General features: G+C 48.5%; 1 pseudogene; it reads left to right on the plus strand.

The window, feature by feature from the left end:
• The first annotated feature begins 16,944 nt into the window (after positions 1 to 16,944).
• LOC142204369 (olfactory receptor 5V1-like) lies at positions 16,945 to 17,885 on the plus strand (annotated as a pseudogene).
• Positions 17,886 to 20,519: the final 2,634 nt, after the last annotated feature.

A 20,519-nucleotide genomic window follows, 5' to 3' on the forward strand; every position in this document is an offset into this window, starting at 1 on the left:
TGGTCACAATTCACAAAGAGAGAAGCATCTTCAACTGCAGTTCAACATACTACGGGTTATCATTAGAGATGAGCGAACACTAAAATGTCCGAGGTTCGAAATCCGATTCGAACAGCCGCTCACTGTTCGACTGTTCGAACGGATTTTGAACCCCATTATAGTCTATGGGGGGGAAATGCTCATTTCAGGGGTACGCAAAATTCGATAAAATTATACTTACCAAGTCCACGAGTGACGGTCGGGCTGGATTCTCCTTGAAGTCTTCTCCCGGCGCAACGTCCCCGCAGTGTCTTCTTCCGGCTGGAATTCACTCTGCCTAGGCATCGGGGCCTAGGCAGAGCCGACTGAGCATGCGCAGTCATGCACAGTCGGCTCTGCCAGGTCCGACGCCTGAGCAGAGCCGACTGCGCATGCGAGGGCATGCCTGCGCATGCGCAGTCGGCTCTGCCTAGGCTGGATGCCTAGACAGAGTGAATTCCAGCCGGAAGACACCGCGGGGACCCTGCGCCGGGGAGAAGACTTCTAAAGGTAAGAGAAGAACCAGCGTTGATTGGTAATGTATAGCATTCTACCAATCAACGCTGGTTCTGCATCGATCCTTAAACTTCGAACAGCTAGTAGTACTCGATCGAGTACAAGTATTTTGAATATCGTAGTATTCGATCGAACACCTACTCAATCTTACACTACTTGCTCATCTCTAGTTATCAGGCAAGGACACTACATGTATGAGAAGATAACCTGACCACAATAAGGACATCATGGCTGGTTATCAGGAGGACACTACATGTATGAGAACAATAACATCACAATAAGGACATCATGGCTGGGATTTTGACAAATGCAAGATCATAGAAAGTTCCTGCATTCTTGATCATATCCATTGACAACTGATCAAGACAAAAGACTTTCACCATTAAATAAAATTTTCAAGACTCTTCAATTTTTTTCCACCTCCTGAAGATATAGTTCTTAGATTGTGTATCATATATATATATATATATATATATATATATATATATATATATATATTTGCAAGCGATTAAGTTCTCATAGCTTAGTATGTGAAGTCACCTCCAAATATCGCACATAAATGTCTACAATGTCTATAATACTTTGTTTTATAACTGCAAATCTCAATATTACACATTGATCTATGCTTCTCTGCAAAAACCTACTAAAAGGAACGAGGGGTTTTTTTTTTGGTAGGGTTCGGTGGCTTAGTCTGACAGCAGCGGTATTGTTAGGTAGCTTCCAATGTGGTCATTGTGTTACAGTGGTTTTTGTGCAGTGTCACAGCCAGTAGAGTCTGACTATATAGAGGTCACAATGAATTGCCTAGTGAGTTTGTACACCCTGATCAATGGACAAGAACATCTTGTTCATTTTTGTAGATTTTGCTGAGAAGGTTAGATCAATGGGTAACATTGGTATAAAAAATTTTTTGTTGCATACTTTATTTTGTGCTGCTTCTACCATTGGTGGTCTGGCATTGGTTAGCTTCTGTACGTGGCTCCTGTGTGTTAGCGTGGAGATGTCTCCAAACTAACTTGTGGGGATACAGAGAGGCTCATAGATGAGGTGTAAGGGAATTGCTAGTTGTGCAATTCCCTAGTGCTGCTACTGTAATGATGGAAGAAGGGAAGATTGAGACAGTGAGTCTTAAATTTGACCCCGCACTACTTGCCATAGCTGCATTAATTACAGAAGCAACATGGTGGTAGTCCCTTCTCTGAATAGGTGACACACAGAACAAGACAAACACAGAAGCAGAGTCAACAAGCCAAAGGTTTGGTAACAGTTGAGCAATGCAGTACAGAATTGAAATCCAAGAAAATAGTCAAAGGGTAAGTAGAGATCAGAAGTCAGAATATAATAGCAGAAAGAGGAGCTTAGCAAGGACAGAGTCCCAGGACAGAGTCTCAATAGACAGCAAACCTTTGTGGGATGATGACCTGTATATAGAAATCACAGGACCTGCCCCAGACTTGATTAGTAGACAGGCTGTCAATCACAGGTAAAGCTAAGTTTAACTATTTGATGGACAGAGGGAAACAAAGTGCAGGTGATGAATGTGCTGTAAATTCAATTACAGAGGAGAGGTAATAGAGCAGTGTTCAGACAGAGTAACAAAAAGCTCTAAGCAAAGAATCAAACTGAACCCACCTCCAGCACCGCAGGGTACGAGTGGACGGTGCGCAGAGATCCAAACAGGCAGAGACATTACATAGGGTGTCAGTAATTAAAGAAGTAAATACAACAGCTAATTGGTGCTGACAGTGGCGCTCCATGTGTCATGCGGCTGCTACAGCAGTTTGGTACGGTGTACAGTAAACTCTTATTCTCTTCTGCTCTATAGCTATATCACTATTCTCCTCTTGCACAGTACACGTGACTGTGTATACATGTGTAGATTGTGTATACTCTACTCTGCAGCAGTTGAATCAATAAATCACAATCCTAAAAGTCAAAACCAAATGCAATCTGTACTGTGTCCACACCAAAATAAAACAATTTCCATGTTAATCCTGCTCTTTTGTTCTGTATCTGCAACATAATGTAGCTATTTTTTTTTTCCTTGCCACATAAGACAAAGGAAAAACATCCAATGATATTAAAATTAATCAATAGTGCAGTGTTTATTTAAATTTGAGTTTGACCTGTGTATGACTGGAGTTGTTCAATAAAACATGCCCTGGGCGGTGCGACGGTCTGCCATACTGGAGACCAGATGAGCCTGAATTGTGCTCTGCCTGAGACCTCAGCAAAGAGAGGCTAAGGGTAAGTTCACACAGGGTTTTTTGGTCAAGATTTCTAGGCCGTACCCGTATTGAAATCAATGGAAGCCGGTCAGGTCTTTTTGCCAGGAGCCGTTTGTTCCGGCTCCCGGAAAAAGAAGCGAGGTGCTCATTCTTCAGGCCGTTTTGTCTCACGATTCAGCCTGAAGACACTCCCTCTCAACTATGCCCAATCATTGGGTCTAATCCGGAGCGGAGTGCGTGACTGGATGCCGGTGCACTGCACCAGCATCCAGTCGCAGCTACTGGTATTTTGGACCAGAACCTGAGGCCATTCGTGGATCCATTGAGCCCAACCTTATGCAGTAGGATACGGAGATGACACAGAGACATGGTTGTCTTTCCTTCCTAAAACTAAGCGGCGGCTATCTTCTCCTGCACGACATGGTAAGATCAGCTCCTGTGAACAAGCTTCCCCATCTGCTAGTCACCTCCTGGCCACAGCACAATGTTCCCCCGACTCCAGAGGATGACTATCGGTATATATGTATTGTCACACTTTGGTAACTTACCACATTCAGCCAACAAAGGAAACAAAGGAACAAAGTTTTAAGGAAGGAATCAAAGTCTCCATACATATCTTAATATTTGGTTATATTTTAAATCAAATACAATAAAATAGATCATTGAACAATCCTAATAGATGAGATCTCCATTGTATTGATTTATTATAATGTTACATCTCTCGGGAGTACACGGGGGAGTCTGGTGGAGATCCCTCTGCTCTAGAGCTCGCTACCTATGAAAGTATAAAATGACCGAATACAATGTATAATAAAAATTGCTGTTGGACAGCTCGGCTCGTTGTACTGGACCATGTACTAATATTTTACATGATCAGATAGGATCTAGAGGACTCAACAAGGAGCAGATATGGACGCCCTACACAGCAGGGATAAAGCTGAGGTGAGGCTTCCCATGTGCAGACCTTCTTTCCTGGATGTGATTTTCCAAAACGACAGATTTTTTGGATATTCTGTCATGTGATGCTATGCTATTGACGTCTAAGTATGGCAATCCAGTAGCTGTGATATGGATTAAAGCCAGTCTTGGGTGTTGTAACATGTTGTAATATTGTATCCAATTTAAGCAAAGGTAATGGTGGGCACATGTACCCTACTGAACTTAGTATATGGCAACATTGTAGTCACTACCAAATCAGTAAGAGGTCTCCTGTCTATATCTAGAGGTATTTCTAGAGTCCTTACATAGAGGTCAGAGAAATGTGAAGTCTATACAAATCAACTGAGCTTATCTATAATGTAGGTATGAGCACTGAGCACCTTCACGTCTGCTACTGGGCAAAAGCCACTCGTTCTATACTAAATCGAGTGTGCAGATTCCAAATCCGAAGTCTGAATTGTTGTAACACGTCAGGAAATGTTGCAATGCATAAGTGTGGTCAAACGAATGAAGCACTTGGAAAGCGTGGAATAGCTTGGAACAGAATGAAGTTTACTCCAACAAATCCGCGACCTACATCAAAGTTTTTGTAGTAAGCAGTGTATAGAAATGTAATGGAATAACAAAATTTCAAAAAGTCTCGTTTTTCAGTTTAAAAGTCTTACTTGAGCAAGGCCGGGGACTGTTATATGGGCTTCAGGCATGCCTTTGCATTTGTGAATGGTTATATTTTCCCATTGCAAGAGCCAGCAGTCGTCCCCCATCATGTTGGGATTCCAATGGCCTTGATCTATTCTCCATTGTGGAAATATCTTTATGGAACCGCTCTCCATGTTCATCACTTATGTGCCCCAAATTGGGTGGGAAAAAGTCAAGATGGGAATGTAAGAAATGTATTTTCAATGCCATTCGGCAGCCGAGTTGTCCATATACTGTAAGCATGGTCTCTACTTATTCAACAGAGTCTTCAGCTCGTCTGTTCCCGGGGAAGTTCTGCACTACGAGCACACACATCCCAAGCTGCAGGTCCAGGGGGCTGAGTTTTGTTCTGAATGTGTCATTAGTTTCTTGATTTCGGGTCCAATAACAATTCCGCCCCTTATTTTAGCCTCAGTTTTCAATGCATATACTGGAAACCATTTCCATCACCATCAAGTGCAATGACAACATTTTTCATTAAACCAAGTTTAATGTGAAGCAGTGGAAGATAAACTTGTAGTGGATGGAGCAGAGATTTGTGTTGTACATTGCACTGACCATCTGTGTGCTCGTCTCTGAGAGGTCACTGTCTCCTATTGTAATGTATTTGAAATACTCGTACTCGATCGAGTACCACTCGCTATTTGAATGGAAAAGTTTGATGCAGAACCAGCATTGATTGGCCGAACGCTATACAGTCGGCCAATCAACGCTGGTTCTTCTCCTACCTTTAGAAGTCTTCTCCATGAAGCGTCCCCGCGGCGTCTTCCGGCTCTTCATTCACTCTGCCAGGCATCGGGCCTGGGCAGAGCCGACTGCGCATGTCCGCTTGTAATGCGAGGAGAAGACCGATGCCTGGCAGAGTGAATGAAGAGCCGGAAGACGCCGCGGGGACGCTGCACGGAGAAGACTTCTCGGAGGATCCAGCCTGACCCTTACTCGTGGACTTGGTAAGTGTATTTTGATCGAATGTTGTCTACCCCTGAAACGAGCATTTTCCCCCAATAGACTATAATAGGGTTCGATATTCGATTCGAGTAGTCGAATATTGAGGAGCTACTCAAAACAAATATCAAATCTCGAACATTTTACTGTTCGCTCATCTCTAATGGCAAGGCATGTAAAGATTCAGAAGAGAGTCCAGTCAGTGATGGTGAGGCATGTGAAGATCCAGGAGAGGGTCCAGTCTGTGATGTTGAGGCATGTGAAGATCCAGGAGAAGGTCCAGTCTGTGATAGGGAGGCATGTGAAGATCCAGAAGAGGGTCCAGTCTGTGATGGTGAGGCATGTGAAGATCTAGTATAGGGTCCAGTCTGTGATAGGGAGGCATGTGAAGATCTAGGAGAAGGTCCAGTCTGTGATGGTGAGGCATGTGAAGATCTAGGAGAAGGTCCAGTCTGTGATAGGGAGGCATGTGAAGATCAAGGAGAGGGTCCAGTCTGTGATAGGGAGGCATGTGAAGATCCAGGAGAAGGTCCAGTCTGTGATGGTGAGGCATGTGAAGATCTAGGAGAGGGTCCAGTCTGTGATGGTGAGGCATGTGAAGATCTAGGAGAGGGTCCAGTCTGTGATGGTGAGGCATGTGAAGATCTAGGAGAAGGTCCAGTCTGTGATGGTGAGGCATGTGAAGATCTAGGAGAAGGTCCAGTCTGTGATGGTGAGGCATGTGAAGATCCAGGAGAGGGTCCAGTCTGTGATAGGGAGGCATGTGAAGATCTAGGAGAGGGTCCAGTCTGTGATAGGGAGGCATGTGAAGATCCAGGAGAGGGTCCAGTCTGTGATGGTGAGGCATGTGAAGATTCAGGAGAGGGTTCAGTCTGTGATGTTGAGGCATGTGAAGATTCAGGAGAGGGTCCAGTCTGTGATGTTGAGGCATGTGAAGATCTAGGAGAAGGTCCAGTCTATGATGGTGAGGCATGTGAAGATCCAGGAGAGGGTCCAGTCTGTGATGGTGAGGCATGTGAAGATCCAGGAGAGGGTCCAGTCTGTGATGTTGAGGCATGTGAAGATCCAGGAGAAGGTCCAGTCTGTGATAGGGAGGCATGTGAAGATCCAGGAGAGGGTCCAGTCTGTGATGGTTAGGCATGTGAAGATCTAGGAGAGGGTCCAGTCTGTGATAGGGAGGCATGTGAAGATTCAGGAGAGGGTTCAGTCTGTGATGTTGAGGCATGTGAAGATTCAGGAGAGGGTCCAGTCTGTGATGTTGAGGCATGTGAAGATCTAGGAGAAGGTCCAGTCTATGATGGTGAGGCATGTGAAGATCCAGGAGAGGGTCCAGTCTGTGATGGTGAGGCATGTGAAGATCCAGGAGAGGGTCCAGTCTGTGATGTTGAGGCATGTGAAGATCCAGGAGAAGGTCCAGTCTGTGATAGGGAGGCATGTGAAGATCCAGGAGAGGGTCCAGTCTGTGATGGTTAGGCATGTGAAGATCTAGGAGAGGGTCCAGTCTGTGATAGGGAGGCATGTGAAGATCTAGGAGAAGGTCCAGTCTATGATGGTGAGGCATGTGAAGATCCAGGAGAGGGTCCAGTCTGTGATGTTGAGGCATGTGAAGATCTAGGAGAAGGTCCAGTCTGTGATAGGGAGGCATGTGAAGATCCAGGAGAGGGTCCAGTCTGTGATAGGGAGGCATGTGAAGATCCAGGAGAAGGTCCAGTCTGTGATGGTGAGGCATGTGAAGATCTAGGAGAGGGTCCAGTCTGTGATAGGGAGGCATGTGAAGATCTAGGAGAGGGTCCAGTCTGTGATAGGGAGGCATGTGAAGATCCAGGAGAGGGTCCAGTCTGTGATGGTGAGGCATGTGAAGATTCAGGAGAGGGTTCAGTCTGTGATGTTGAGGCATACGAAGATTCAGGAGAGGGTCCAGTCTGTGATGTTGAGGCATGTGAAGATCTAGGAGAAGGTCCAGTCTGTGATGGTGAGGCATGTGAAGATCCAGGAGAGGGTCCAGTCTGTGATGGTGAGGCATGTGAAGATCTAGGAGAGGGTCCAGTCTGTGATGGTGAGGCATGTGAAGATCCAGGAGAGGGTCCAGTCTGTGATGGTGAGGCATGTGAAGATCCAGGAGAGGGTCCAGTCTGTGATAGGGAGGCATGTGAAGATCCAGGAGAGGGTCAAGTCTGTGGTGGTGAGGCATGTGAAGATCCAGGAGAGGGTCAAGTCTGTGGTGGTGAGGCATGTGAAGATCCAGGAGAGGGTCCAGTCTGTGATGGTGAGGCATGTGAAGATCCAGGAGAGGGTCCAGTCTGTGATGGTGAGGCATGTGAAGATCCAGGAGAGGGTCCAGTCTGTGATGTTGAGGCATGTGAAGATTCAGGAGAGGGTCCAGTCTGTGATGTTGAGGCATGTGAAGATCTAGGAGAAGGTCCAGTCTATGATGGTGAGGCATGTGAAGATCCAGGAGAGGGTCCAGTCTGTGATGGTGAGGCATGTGAAGATCCAGGAGAGGGTCCAGTCTGTGATGGTGAGGCATGTGAAGATCCAGGAGAGGGTCCAGTCTGTGGTGGTGAGGCATGTGAAGATCCAGGAGAGGGTCCAGTCTGTGATGGTGATGCATGTGAAGATTCAGGAGAGGGTCCAGTCTGTGATGGTGAGGCATGTGAAGATCCAGGAGAGGGTCCAGTCTGTGATGGTGAGGCATGTGAAGATCCAGGAGAGGGTCCAGTCTGTAATGATGAGGCATGTGAAGATTCAGGAGAGGGTCCAGTCTGTGATGTTGAGGCATGTGAAGATCTAGGAGAAGGTCCAGTCTATGATGGTGAGGCATGTGAAGATCCAGGAGAGGGTCCAGTCTGTGATGGTGAGGCATGTGAAGATCCAGGAGAGGGTCCAGTCTGTGATGGTGAGGCATGTGAAGATCTAGGAGAGGGTCCAGTCTGTGGTGGTGAGGCATGTGAAGATCCAGGAGAGGGTCCAGTCTGTGATGGTGAGGCATGTGAAGATTCAGGAGAAGGTCCAGTCTGTGATGTTGAGGCATGTGAAGATTCAGGAGAGGGTCCAGTCTGTGATGTTGAGGCATGTGAAGATCTAGGAGAAGGTCCAGTCTGTGATGGTGAGGCATGTGAAGATCCAGGAGAGGGTCCAGTCTGTGATGGTGAGGCATGTGAAGATCCAGGAGAGGGTCCAGTCTGTAATGATGAGGCATGTGAAGATTCAGGAGAGGGTCCAGTCTGTGATGGTGAGGCATGTGAAGATCTAGGAGAAGGTCCAGTCTGTGATGGTGAGGCATGTGAAGATCCAGGAGAGGGTCCAGTCTGTGGTGGTGAGGCATGTGAAGATCCAGGAGAGGGTCCAGTCTGTGATGGTGAGGCATGTGAAGATCCAGGAGAGGGTCCAGTCTTTGATGGTGAGGCATGTGAAGATCCAGGAGAGGGTCCAGTCTGTGATGGTGAGGCAGTGAAGATCCAGGAGAGGGTCCAGTCTGTGATGGTGAGGCATGTGAAGAGCCAGGAGAGGGTCCAGTCTGTGATGGTGAGGTATGTGAAGATCCAGGAGAGGGTCCAGTATGTGATAGGGAGGCATGTGAAGATCCAGGAGAGGGTCCAGTCTGTTATGGTGAGGCATGTGAAGATCCAGAAGAGGGTCCAGTGTGTGATGGTGAGGCATGTGAAGATCCAGGAGAGGGTCCAGTCTGTGATGGTGAGGCATGTGAAGACCAGGAGAGGGTCCAGTCTATGATGGTGAGGCATGTGAAGATCCAGGAGAGGGTCCACTCTGTGATGGTGAGGCATGTGAAGATCCAGGAGAGGGTCCACTCTGTGATGGTGAGGCATGTGAAGATCCAGGAGAGGGTCCACTCTGTGATGGTGAGGCATGTGAAGATCCAGGAGAGGGTCCAGTCTATGATGGTGAGGCATGTGAAGATTCAGGAGAGGGTCCAGTCTGTGATGTTGAGGCATGTGAAGATTCAGGAGAGGGTCCAGTCTGTGATGGTGAGGCATGTGAAGATCCAGGAGAGGGTCCAGTCTGTGATGGTGAGGCATGTGAAGATCCAGGAGAGGGTCCAGTCTGTGGTGGTGAGGCATGTGAAGATCCAGGAGAGGGTCCAGTCTGTGATGGTGAGGCATGTGAAGATTCAGGAGAGGGTCCAGTCTGTGATGTTGAGGCATGTGAAGATTCAGGAGAGGGTCCAGTCTGTGATGTTGAGGCATGTGAAGATCCAGGAGAGGGTCCAGTCTGTGATGTTGAGGCATGTGAAGATTCAGGAGAGGGTCCAGTCTGTGATGGTGAGGCATGTGAAGATCCAGGAGAGGGTCCAGTCTGTGGTGGTGAGGCATGTGAAGATCCAGGAGAGGGTCCAGTCTGTGATGGTGAGGCATGTGAAGATCCAGGAGAGGGTCCAGTCTGTGATGGTGAGGCATGTGAAGATCCAGGAGAGGGTCCAGTCTGTGATGTTGAGGCATGTGAAGATTCAGGAGAGGGTCCAGTCTGTGATGGTGAGGCATGTGAAGATCTAGGAGAAGGTCCAGTCTGTGATGGTGAGGCATGTGAAGATCCAGGAGAGGGTCCAGTCTGTGATGGTGAGGCATGTGAAGATCCAGGAGAGGGTCCAGTCTGTGATGGTGAGGCATGTGAAGATCCAGGAGAGGGTCCAGTCTGTGATGGTGAGGCATGTGAAGATCCAGGAGAGGGTCCAGTCTGTGATAGGGAGGCATGTGAAGATCCAGGAGAGGGTCCAGTCTATGATGGTGAGGCATGTGAAGATCCAGGAGAGGGTGAAGTCTGTGGTGGTGAGGCATGAGAAGATTCAGGAGAGGGTCCAGTCTGTGGTGGTGAGGCATGTGAAGATCCAGGAGAGGGTCCAGTCTGTGATGGTGAGGCATGTGAAGATCCAGGAGAGGGTCCAGTCTGTGATGGTGAGGCATGTGAAGATCCAGGAGAGGGTCCAGTCTGTGATGTTGAGGCATGTGAAGATCTAGGAGAAGGTCCAGTCTATGATGGTGAGGCATGTGAAGATCCAGGAGAGGGTCCAGTCTGTGATGGTGAGGCATGTGAAGATCCAGGAGAGGGTCCAGTCTGTGATGGTGAGGCATGTGATGATCTAGGAGAGGGTCCAGTCTGTGGTGGTGAGGCATGTGAAGATCCAGGAGAGGGTGCAGTCTGTGATGGTGAGGCATGTGAAGATTCAGGAGAAGGTCCAGTCTGTGATGTTGAGGCATGTGAAGATTCAGGAGAGGGTCCAGTCTGTGATGTTGAGGCATGTGAAGATCTAGGAGAAGGTCCAGTCTGTGATGGTGAGGCATGTGAAGATCCAGGAGAGGGTCCAGTCTGTGATGGTGAGGCATGTGAAGATCCAGGAGAGGGTCCAGTCTGTGATGGTGAGGCATGTGAAGATCTAGGAGAAGGTCCAGTCTGTGATGGTGAGGCATGTGAAGATCCAGGAGAGGGTCCAGTCTGTGGTGGTGAGGCATGTGAAGATCCAGGAGAGGGTCCAGTCTGTGATGGTGAGGCATGTGAAGATCCAGGAGAGGGTCCAGTCTGTGGTGGTGAGGCATGTGAAGATCCAGGAGAGGGTCCAGTCTGTGATGGTGAGGCAGTGAAGATCCAGGAGAGGGTCCAGTCTGTGATGGTGAGGCATGTGAAGATCTAGGAGAGGGTCCAGTCTGTGATAGGGAGGCATGTGAAGATCCAGGAAAGGGTCCAGTCTATGATGGTGAGGCATGTGAAGATCCAGGAGAGGGTCCAGTCTGTTATGGTGAGGCATGTGAAGATCCAGGAGAGGGTCCAGTCTGTGGTGGTGAGGCATGTGAAGATCCAGGAGAGGGTCCAGTCTGTGATGGTGAGGCATGTGAAGATTCAGGAGAGGGTCCAGTCTGTGATGTTGAGGCATGTGAAGATTCAGGAGAGGGTCCAGTCTGTGATGTTGAGGCATGTGAAGATCCAGGAGAGGGTCCAGTCTGTGATGTTGAGGCATGTGAAGATTCAGGAGAGGGTCCAGTCTGTGATGGTGAGGCATGTGAAGATCTAGGAGAAGGTCCAGTCTGTGATGGTGAGGCATGTGAAGATCCAGGAGAGGGTCCAGTCTGTGATGGTGAGGCATGTGAAGATCCAGGAGAGGGTCCAGTCTGTGATGGTGAGGCATGTGAAGATCCAGGAGAGGGTCCATTCTGTGATGGTGAGGCATGTGAAGATCCAGGAGAGGGTCCAGTCTGTGATGTTGAGGCATGTGAAGATTCAGGAGAGGGTCCAGTCTGTGATGGTGAGGCATGTGAAGATCTAGGAGAAGGTCCAGTCTGTGATGGTGAGGCATGTGAAGATCCAGGAGAGGGTCCAGTCTGTGATGGTGAGGCATGTGAAGATCCAGGAGAGGGTCCAGTCTGTGATGGTGAGGCATGTGAAGATCCAGGAGAGGGTCCAGTCTGTGATGGTGAGGCATGTGAAGATCCAGGAGAGGGTCCAGTCTGTGATGGTGAGGCATGTGAAGATCCAGGAGAGGGTCCAGTCTATGATGGTGAGGCATGTGAAGATCCAGGAGAGGGTCCAGTCTGTGATGGTGAGGCATGTGAAGATCCAGGAGAGGGTCCAGTCTGTGATGGTGAGGCATGTGAAGATTCAGGAGAGGGTCCAGTCTGTGATGTTGAGGCATGTGAAGATCTAGGAGAAGGTCCAGTCTATGATGGTGAGGCATGTGAAGATCCAGGAGAGGGTCCAGTCTGTGATGGTGAGGCATGTGAAGATCCAGGAGAGGGTCCAGTCTGTGATGGTGAGGCATGTGAAGATCTAGGAGAGGGTCCAGTCTGTGGTGGTGAGGCATGTGAAGATCCAGGAGAGGGTGCAGTCTGTGATGGTGAGGCATGTGAAGATTCAGGAGAAGGTCCAGTCTGTGATGTTGAGGCATGTGAAGATTCAGGAGAGGGTCCAGTCTGTGATGTTGAGGCATGTGAAGATCTAGGAGAAGGTCCAGTCTGTGATGGTGAGGCATGTGAAGATCCAGGAGAGGGTCCAGTCTGTGATGGTGAGGCATGTGAAGATCCAGGAGAGGGTCCAGTCTGTGATGGTGAGGCATGTGAAGATCTAGGAGAAGGTCCAGTCTGTGATGGTGAGGCATGTGAAGATCCAGGAGAGGGTCCAGTCTGTGGTGGTGAGGCATGTGAAGATCCAGGAGAGGGTCCAGTCTGTGATGGTGAGGCATGTGAAGATCCAGGAGGGGGTCCAGTCTGTGGTGGTGAGGCAGTGAAGATCCAGGAGAGGGTCCAGTCTGTGATGGTGAGGCAGTGAAGATCCAGGAGAGGGTCCAGTCTGTGATGGTGAGGCATGTGAAGATCTAGGAGAGGGTCCAGTCTGTGATAGGGAGGCATGTGAAGATCCAGGAAAGGGTCCAGTCTATGATGGTGAGGCATGTGAAGATCCAGGAGAGGGTCCAGTCTGTTATGGTGAGGCATGTGAAGATCCAGGAGAGGGTCCAGTCTGTGATGGTGAGGCATGTGAAGATCCAGGAGAGGGTCCAGTCTGTGATGTTGAGGCATGTGAAGATTCAGGAGAGGGTCCAGTCTGTGATGGTGAGGCATGTGAAGATCTAGGAGAAGGTCCAGTCTGTGATGGTGAGGCATGTGAAGATCCAGGAGAGGGTCCAGTCTGTGATGGTGAGGCATGTGAAGATCCAGGAGAGGGTCCAGTCTGTGATGGTGAGGCATGTGAAGATCCAGGAGAGGGTCCAGTCTGTGATGGTGAGGCATGTGAAGATCCAGGAGAGGGTCCAGTCTGTGATAGGGAGGCATGTGAAGATCCAGGAGAGGGTCCAGTCTATGATGGTGAGGCATGTGAAGATCCAGGAGAGGGTGAAGTCTGTGGTGGTGAGGCATGAGAAGATTCAGGAGAGGGTCCAGTCTGTGGTGGTGAGGCATGTGAAGATCCAGGAGAGGGTCCAGTCTGTGATGGTGAGGCATGTGAAGATCCAGGAGAGGGTCCAGTCTGTGATGGTGAGGCATGTGAAGATCCAGGAGAGGGTCCAGTCTGTGATGGTGAGGCATGTGAAGATCCAGGAGAGGGTCCATTCTGTGATGGTGAGGCATGTGAAGATTCAGGAGAGGGTCCAGTCTGTGATGTTGAGGCATGTGAAGATCTAGGAGAAGGTCCAGTCTATGATGGTGAGGCATGTGAAGATCCAGGAGAGGGTCCAGTCTGTGATGGTGAGGCATGTGAAGATCCAGGAGAGGGTCCAGTCTGTGATGGTGAGGCATGTGATGATCTAGGAGAGGGTCCAGTCTGTGGTGGTGAGGCATGTGAAGATCCAGGAGAGGGTGCAGTCTGTGATGGTGAGGCATGTGAAGATTCAGGAGAAGGTCCAGTCTGTGATGTTGAGGCATGTGAAGATTCAGGAGAGGGTCCAGTCTGTGATGTTGAGGCATGTGAAGATCTAGGAGAAGGTCCAGTCTGTGATGGTGAGGCATGTGAAGATCCAGGAGAGGGTCCAGTCTGTGATGGTGAGGCATGTGAAGATCCAGGAGAGGGTCCAGTCTGTGATGGTGAGGCATGTGAAGATCTAGGAGAAGGTCCAGTCTGTGATGGTGAGGCATGTGAAGATCCAGGAGAGGGTCCAGTCTGTGGTGGTGAGGCATGTGAAGATCCAGGAGAGGGTCCAGTCTGTGATGGTGAGGCATGTGAAGATCCAGGAGAGGGTCCAGTCTGTGGTGGTGAGGCATGTGAAGATCCAGGAGAGGGTCCAGTCTGTGATGGTGAGGCAGTGAAGATCCAGGAGAGGGTCCAGTCTGTGATGGTGAGGCATGTGAAGATCTAGGAGAGGGTCCAGTCTGTGATAGGGAGGCATGTGAAGATCCAGGAAAGGGTCCAGTCTATGATGGTGAGGCATGTGAAGATCCAGGAGAGGGTCCAGTCTGTTATGGTGAGGCATGTGAAGATCCAGGAGAGGGTCCAGTCTGTGGTGGTGAGGCATGTGAAGATCCAGGAGAGGGTCCAGTCTGTGATGGTGAGGCATGTGAAGATTCAGGAGAGGGTCCAGTCTGTGATGTTGAGGCATGTGAAGATTCAGGAGAGGGTCCAGTCTGTGATGTTGAGGCATGTGAAGATCCAGGAGAGGGTCCAGTCTGTGATGTTGAGGCATGTGAAGATTCAGGAGAGGGTCCAGTCTGTGATGGTGAGGCATGTGAAGATCTAGGAGAAGGTCCAGTCTGTGATGGTGAGGCATGTGAAGATCCAGGAGAGGGTCCAGTCTGTGATGGTGAGGCATGTGAAGATCCAGGAGAGGGTCCAGTCTGTGATGGTGAGGCATGTGAAGATCCAGGAGAGGGTCCATTCTGTGATGGTGAGGCATGTGAAGATCCAGGAGAGGGTCCAGTCTGTGATGTTGAGGCATGTGAAGATTCAGGAGAGGGTCCAGTCTGTGATGGTGAGGCATGTGAAGATCTAGGAGAAGGTCCAGTCTGTGATGGTGAGGCATGTGAAGATCCAGGAGAGGGTCCAGTCTGTGATGGTGAGGCATGTGAAGATCCAGGAGAGGGTCCAGTCTGTGATGGTGAGGCATGTGAAGATCCAGGAGAGGGTCCAGTCTGTGATGGTGAGGCATGTGAAGATCCAGGAGAGGGTCCAGTCTGTGATGGTGAGGCATGTGAAGATCCAGGAGAGGGTCCAGTCTATGATGGTGAGGCATGTGAAGATCCAGGAGAGGGTCCAGTCTGTGATGGTGAGGCATGTGAAGATCCAGGAGAGGGTCCAGTCTGTGATGGTGAGGCATGTGAAGATTCAGGAGAGGGTCCAGTCTGTGATGTTGAGGCATGTGAAGATCTAGGAGAAGGTCCAGTCTATGATGGTGAGGCATGTGAAGATCCAGGAGAGGGTCCAGTCTGTGATGGTGAGGCATGTGAAGATCCAGGAGAGGGTCCAGTCTGTGATGGTGAGGCATGTGAAGATCTAGGAGAGGGTCCAGTCTGTGGTGGTGAGGCATGTGAAGATCCAGGAGAGGGTGCAGTCTGTGATGGTGAGGCATGTGAAGATTCAGGAGAAGGTCCAGTCTGTGATGTTGAGGCATGTGAAGATTCAGGAGAGGGTCCAGTCTGTGATGTTGAGGCATGTGAAGATCTAGGAGAAGGTCCAGTCTGTGATGGTGAGGCATGTGAAGATCCAGGAGAGGGTCCAGTCTGTGATGGTGAGGCATGTGAAGATCCAGGAGAGGGTCCAGTCTGTGATGGTGAGGCATGTGAAGATCTAGGAGAAGGTCCAGTCTGTGATGGTGAGGCATGTGAAGATCCAGGAGAGGGTCCAGTCTGTGGTGGTGAGGCATGTGAAGATCCAGGAGAGGGTCCAGTCTGTGATGGTGAGGCATGTGAAGATCCAGGAGGGGGTCCAGTCTGTGGTGGTGAGGCAGTGAAGATCCAGGAGAGGGTCCAGTCTGTGATGGTGAGGCAGTGAAGATCCAGGAGAGGGTCCAGTCTGTGATGGTGAGGCATGTGAAGATCTAGGAGAGGGTCCAGTCTGTGATAGGGAGGCATGTGAAGATCCAGGAAAGGGTCCAGTCTATGATGGTGAGGCATGTGAAGATCCAGGAGAGGGTCCAGTCTGTTATGGTGAGGCATGTGAAGATCCAGGAGAGGGTCCAGTCTATGATGGTGAGGCATGTGAAGATCCAGGAGAGGGTCCAGTCTGTGATGGGTTGGCATGTGAAGATCCAGGAGAGGGTCCAGTCTGTTATGGTGAGGCATGTGAAGATCCAGAAGAGGGTCCAGTGTGTGATGGTGAGGCATGTGAAGATCCAGGAGAGGGTCCAGTCTGTGATGGTGAGGCATGTGAAGACCAGGAGAGGGTCCAGTCTATGATGGTGAGGCATGTGAAGATCCAGGAGAGGGTCCACTCTTTGATGGTGAGGCATGTGAAGATCCAGGAGAGGGTCCACTCTGTGATGGTGAGGCATGTGAAGATCCAGGAGAGGGTCCACTCTGTGATGGTGAGGCATGTGAAGATCCAGGAGAGGGTCCACTCTGTGATGGTGAGGCATGTGAAGATCCAGGAGAGGGTCCAGTCTGTGATGGTGAGGCATGTGAAGATCCAGGAGAGGGTCCAGTCTGTTATGGTGAGGCATGTGAAGATCCAGGAGAGGGTCCAGTCTATGATGGTGAGGCATGTGAAGATCCAGGAGAGTGTCCAGTCTGTGATGGGTTGACATGTGAAGATCCAGGAGAGGGTCCAGTCTGTGATGGTGAGGCATGTGAAGATCCAGGAGAGGGTCCAGTCTGTGATGGTGAGGCATGTGAAGACCAGGAGAGGGTCCAGTCTATGATGGTGAGGCATGTGAAGATCCAGGAGAGGGTCCAGTCTGTGATGGTGAGGCATGTGAAGATCCAGGAGAGGGTCCAGTCCGTGATTCTGCAGCACCTTCCTATGATATCAGAAATCACTATGTAGAACCATCCATTGGACTCTTAAGCTAAATGGTTATGAATGACGAAACGATGAGTCATTCTAAGCCCCAATAACACACAGTCTATAACAATTTTCACAGATCTTCTGACTCCAGAACGTACTGCTTATATTTCTAATGTAGAAGCTTTGTTAAGGTAACTTATATAATAATCTTTACACCTCATATTTATCGATGCTCTCCATATCTTCTCTGCAGATGATCATGACCAATACTATCACCTCCATCATCCTTCTTGGATTCTCAAACCTTCAAAAGTTCACATTTCTCTTCTTCTCTCTGGTGGTTCTTATATACTGTGGGACCATTTCAGGAAACCTTCTCATCATGGTCTTGTACTTAGTGAGTAAATCCCTTTGGTCCCCCATGTACTTCTTCATTACACAGCTCTCATTGTGTGACCTTCTGGTGACCACAGATATTGTGCCCACCCTTCTCCTCACGGTTCTGTATGGAGAGAGTGTTATATCTTTCATTGGCTGCATCGTCCAGTTTTGTATATTTGTCCCACCAGAGTCGGTGGAATGTCTTCTCCTGTCGGTGATGTCTTATGACTGGTATGTGGCCATCTGTAACCCCCTCCGCTATCACTCCATCATGAGTCGTAGGTTTTGTGTAACATCCATAATACTAGTTTGGTTGCTGGGCTTCGTGGTCCTGTTGATCAATACCATTTATATCTTTAGCTTTCCTTTTTGTGGACAACTCATTATTGACCATTTCGACTGTGACTTTGAACCCCTGGTACATCTCTCTTGCTCCGATACATGCTCCATAAACATACTCTTCTAATAGGAAGTGTGATTCTTCTGGGACCTTTCATAGTAATAGTCATGTCCTATGTGTTCATTGCCACGACCATTCTGAAGATCCCATCCAATACTGGAAGACATAAAGCCTTCTCCACCTGTAGCTCCCACCTCATTGTAGTCTCCATATTTTACGGGACATTAATAACTGCTTACATGTTTCCAGCAAAAGGAAAATCCCTGATCCTTGGAAAAGTCCTGTCATTGATTTATACCATAGTGATCCCATTCCTGAATCCTCTTATATACGCTCTGAGGAACAAGGACATCAAAGAAGCTTTCTATAAACTCAGGAATATCCTCTGATTTGGTTCTTTTACATAAAGATACATTGTTACTAGAGATGAACGAGTAGTTAAATACTCAATATTCGATATTTGTTTCGAGTAGGCCCTCAATATTTGACTACTCGAATCTAATATTGAATCCTATTATACTCTATGGGGGGAAAATGCTCGTTTCATGGGTAGGCAACTTACCAAGTCCACGAGTGAGGGTCGGGCTGGATTCTCCGAGAAGTCTTCTCTGTGCAGCGTCCCCGCGTCATCATCCGGCAATGAATTCACTCTGCTAGGCATCAGGCCTGGGCACAGCCGACTGCACATGCCCGCACTACAAGAAAATGGCCGTCAAAGCGGCCATTTTCTTGTAGCGCAGGCATGCGCAGTCAGCTCTGCCCAGGCCCGATGCCTAGCAGAGTAAATTCAGAGCCGGAAGACGCTGCGGGGACTCTGTGCGGAGAAGACTTCTAAAGGTAGGAGAAGAACCAGCGTTGATTGGCCGACTGTATAGCATTCATCAATCAGCGCTGGTTCTGCATCAAATTTTTCCATTCAAATAGCGAGTAGTACTCGATCGAGTACGAGTATTTAAAATACCGTAGTATTCGATCGAATACCTACTCGATCGAATACTACTCGCTCATCTCTAATTGTTACGCTTTCAGCTATTATACTCCATTAGTAGAGATGAGCGAACACTAAAATGTTCGGGGTTCGAAATCTGATTCGAACAGCCGCTCACTGTTCGACTGTTCGAATGGGTTTTAAACCCCATTATAGTCTATGGGGGGAAATGCTCGTTTCAGGGGTAGGCAACATTCGATCAAATTCTACTTACCAAGTCCATGAGTGAGGGTCGGGCTGGATTCTTCTCCGTGCAGTGTCCCCACATCCTCTTCCGGCCTTGAATTCACTCTGCCTAGGCACCGGGCCTGGGCAGAGCCGACTGCGCATGCCCGCACTACAAGCGGACATGCGCAGTCGGCTCTGCCCAGGCCCGATGCCTGGCAGAGTGAATTCAGAGCCGGAAGAGGACGCGGGACGCTGCACAGGGAGAAAGGTAAGAGAAGAACCAGCGTTGGTTGGCAATGTATAGCATTTGGCCAATCAACGCTGGTTCTGCATCGAATCTTAACTTCGAACAGCTAGTACGATCGAGTACGAGTATTTTGGATACCGTAGTATATGATCAAACACCTACTTGATCTAGTACTACTCGCTCATCTCTATCCATTAGAAGGTACTGAGAAGTAATGAGATATAAGATAACTTTATAGTAACTAGCCTGGATCGGGTAATGTTATCATTGCTGTAATTGTAGTAAATTAAAACTAAATACCAAAAATATCTGCACTGATTTAGAAAATCTTGTGCTTGTTGCATTGCCAAAATTGAGAAACAGAAGCTTTCTAAGCTGGTGTTCCTGTCATTGTGGGAAACAGCGCTGGGAACCTCACTATGAAATGATAGCACTGATCCCTTTCCAGAAACAGGATGAATCCCCGAGCAAGACTGCTGATACAATCGGAGTGGTTGCAGATGGAAACACCCTTCCAATAACAATGGTACTCCAAAATTCACCAAGATTCGAAAGCCTCTCAAGCAGGACCCTTGGCAACCACAATAGATACAGTCCTATGAAAAAGTTTGGGCACCCCTATTAATCTTAATCATTTTTAGTTCTAAATATTTTGGTGTTTATAACAGCCATTTCAGTTTGATATATCTAATAACTGATGGACACAGTAATATTTCAGGATTGAAATGAGGTTTATTGTACTAACAGAAAATGTGCAATATGCATTAAACCAAAATTTGACCGGTGCAAAAGTATGGGCACCTCAACAGAAAAGTGACATTAATATTTAGTAGATCCTCCTTTTGCAAAGATAACAGCCTCTAGTCGCTTCCTGTAGCTTTTAATCAGTTCCTGGATCCTGGATGAAGGTATTTTGGACAAACAATTCAAGTTCAGTTAAGTTAGATGGTCGCCGAGCATGGACAGCCCGCTTCAAATCATCCCACAGATGTTCAATAATATTCAGGTCTGGGGACTGGGATGGCCATTCCAGAACATTGTAATTGTTCCTCTGCATGAATGCCTGAGGATTTGGAGCGGTGTTTTGGATCATTGTCTTGCTGAAATATCCATCCCCGGCGTAACTTCAACTTCGTCACTGATTCTTGAACATTATTCTCAAGAATCTGCTGATACTGAGTGGAATCCATGCGACCCTCAACTTTAACAAGATTCCCGATGCCGGCATTGGCCACACAGCCCCAAAGCATGATGGAACCTCCACCAAATTTTACAGTGGGTAGCAAGTGTTTTTCTTGGAATGCTGTTTCTTTTTGGACGCCATGCATAACGCCTTTTTTTTTATAACCAAACAACTCAATTTTTGTTTCCAAAATGAAGCTGCCTTGTCCAAATGTGCTTTTTCATACCTCAGGCAACGCTATTTGTGGCGTACGTGCAGAAACGGCTTCTTTCTCTTCACTCTCCCATACAGCTTCTATTTGTGCAAAGTGCTCTGTATAGTTGACCGATGCACAGTGACACCATCTGCAGCAAGATGATGCTGCAGCTCTTTGGAGGTGGTCTGTGGATTGTCCTTGACTGTTCTCACCATTCTTCTTCTCTGCCTTTCTGATATTT

The sequence above is a fragment of the Leptodactylus fuscus genome, chromosome 5, assembly GCF_031893055.1.
Source record: "Leptodactylus fuscus isolate aLepFus1 chromosome 5, aLepFus1.hap2, whole genome shotgun sequence".
Classification (NCBI taxonomy): Eukaryota; Metazoa; Chordata; class Amphibia; order Anura; family Leptodactylidae; genus Leptodactylus; species Leptodactylus fuscus.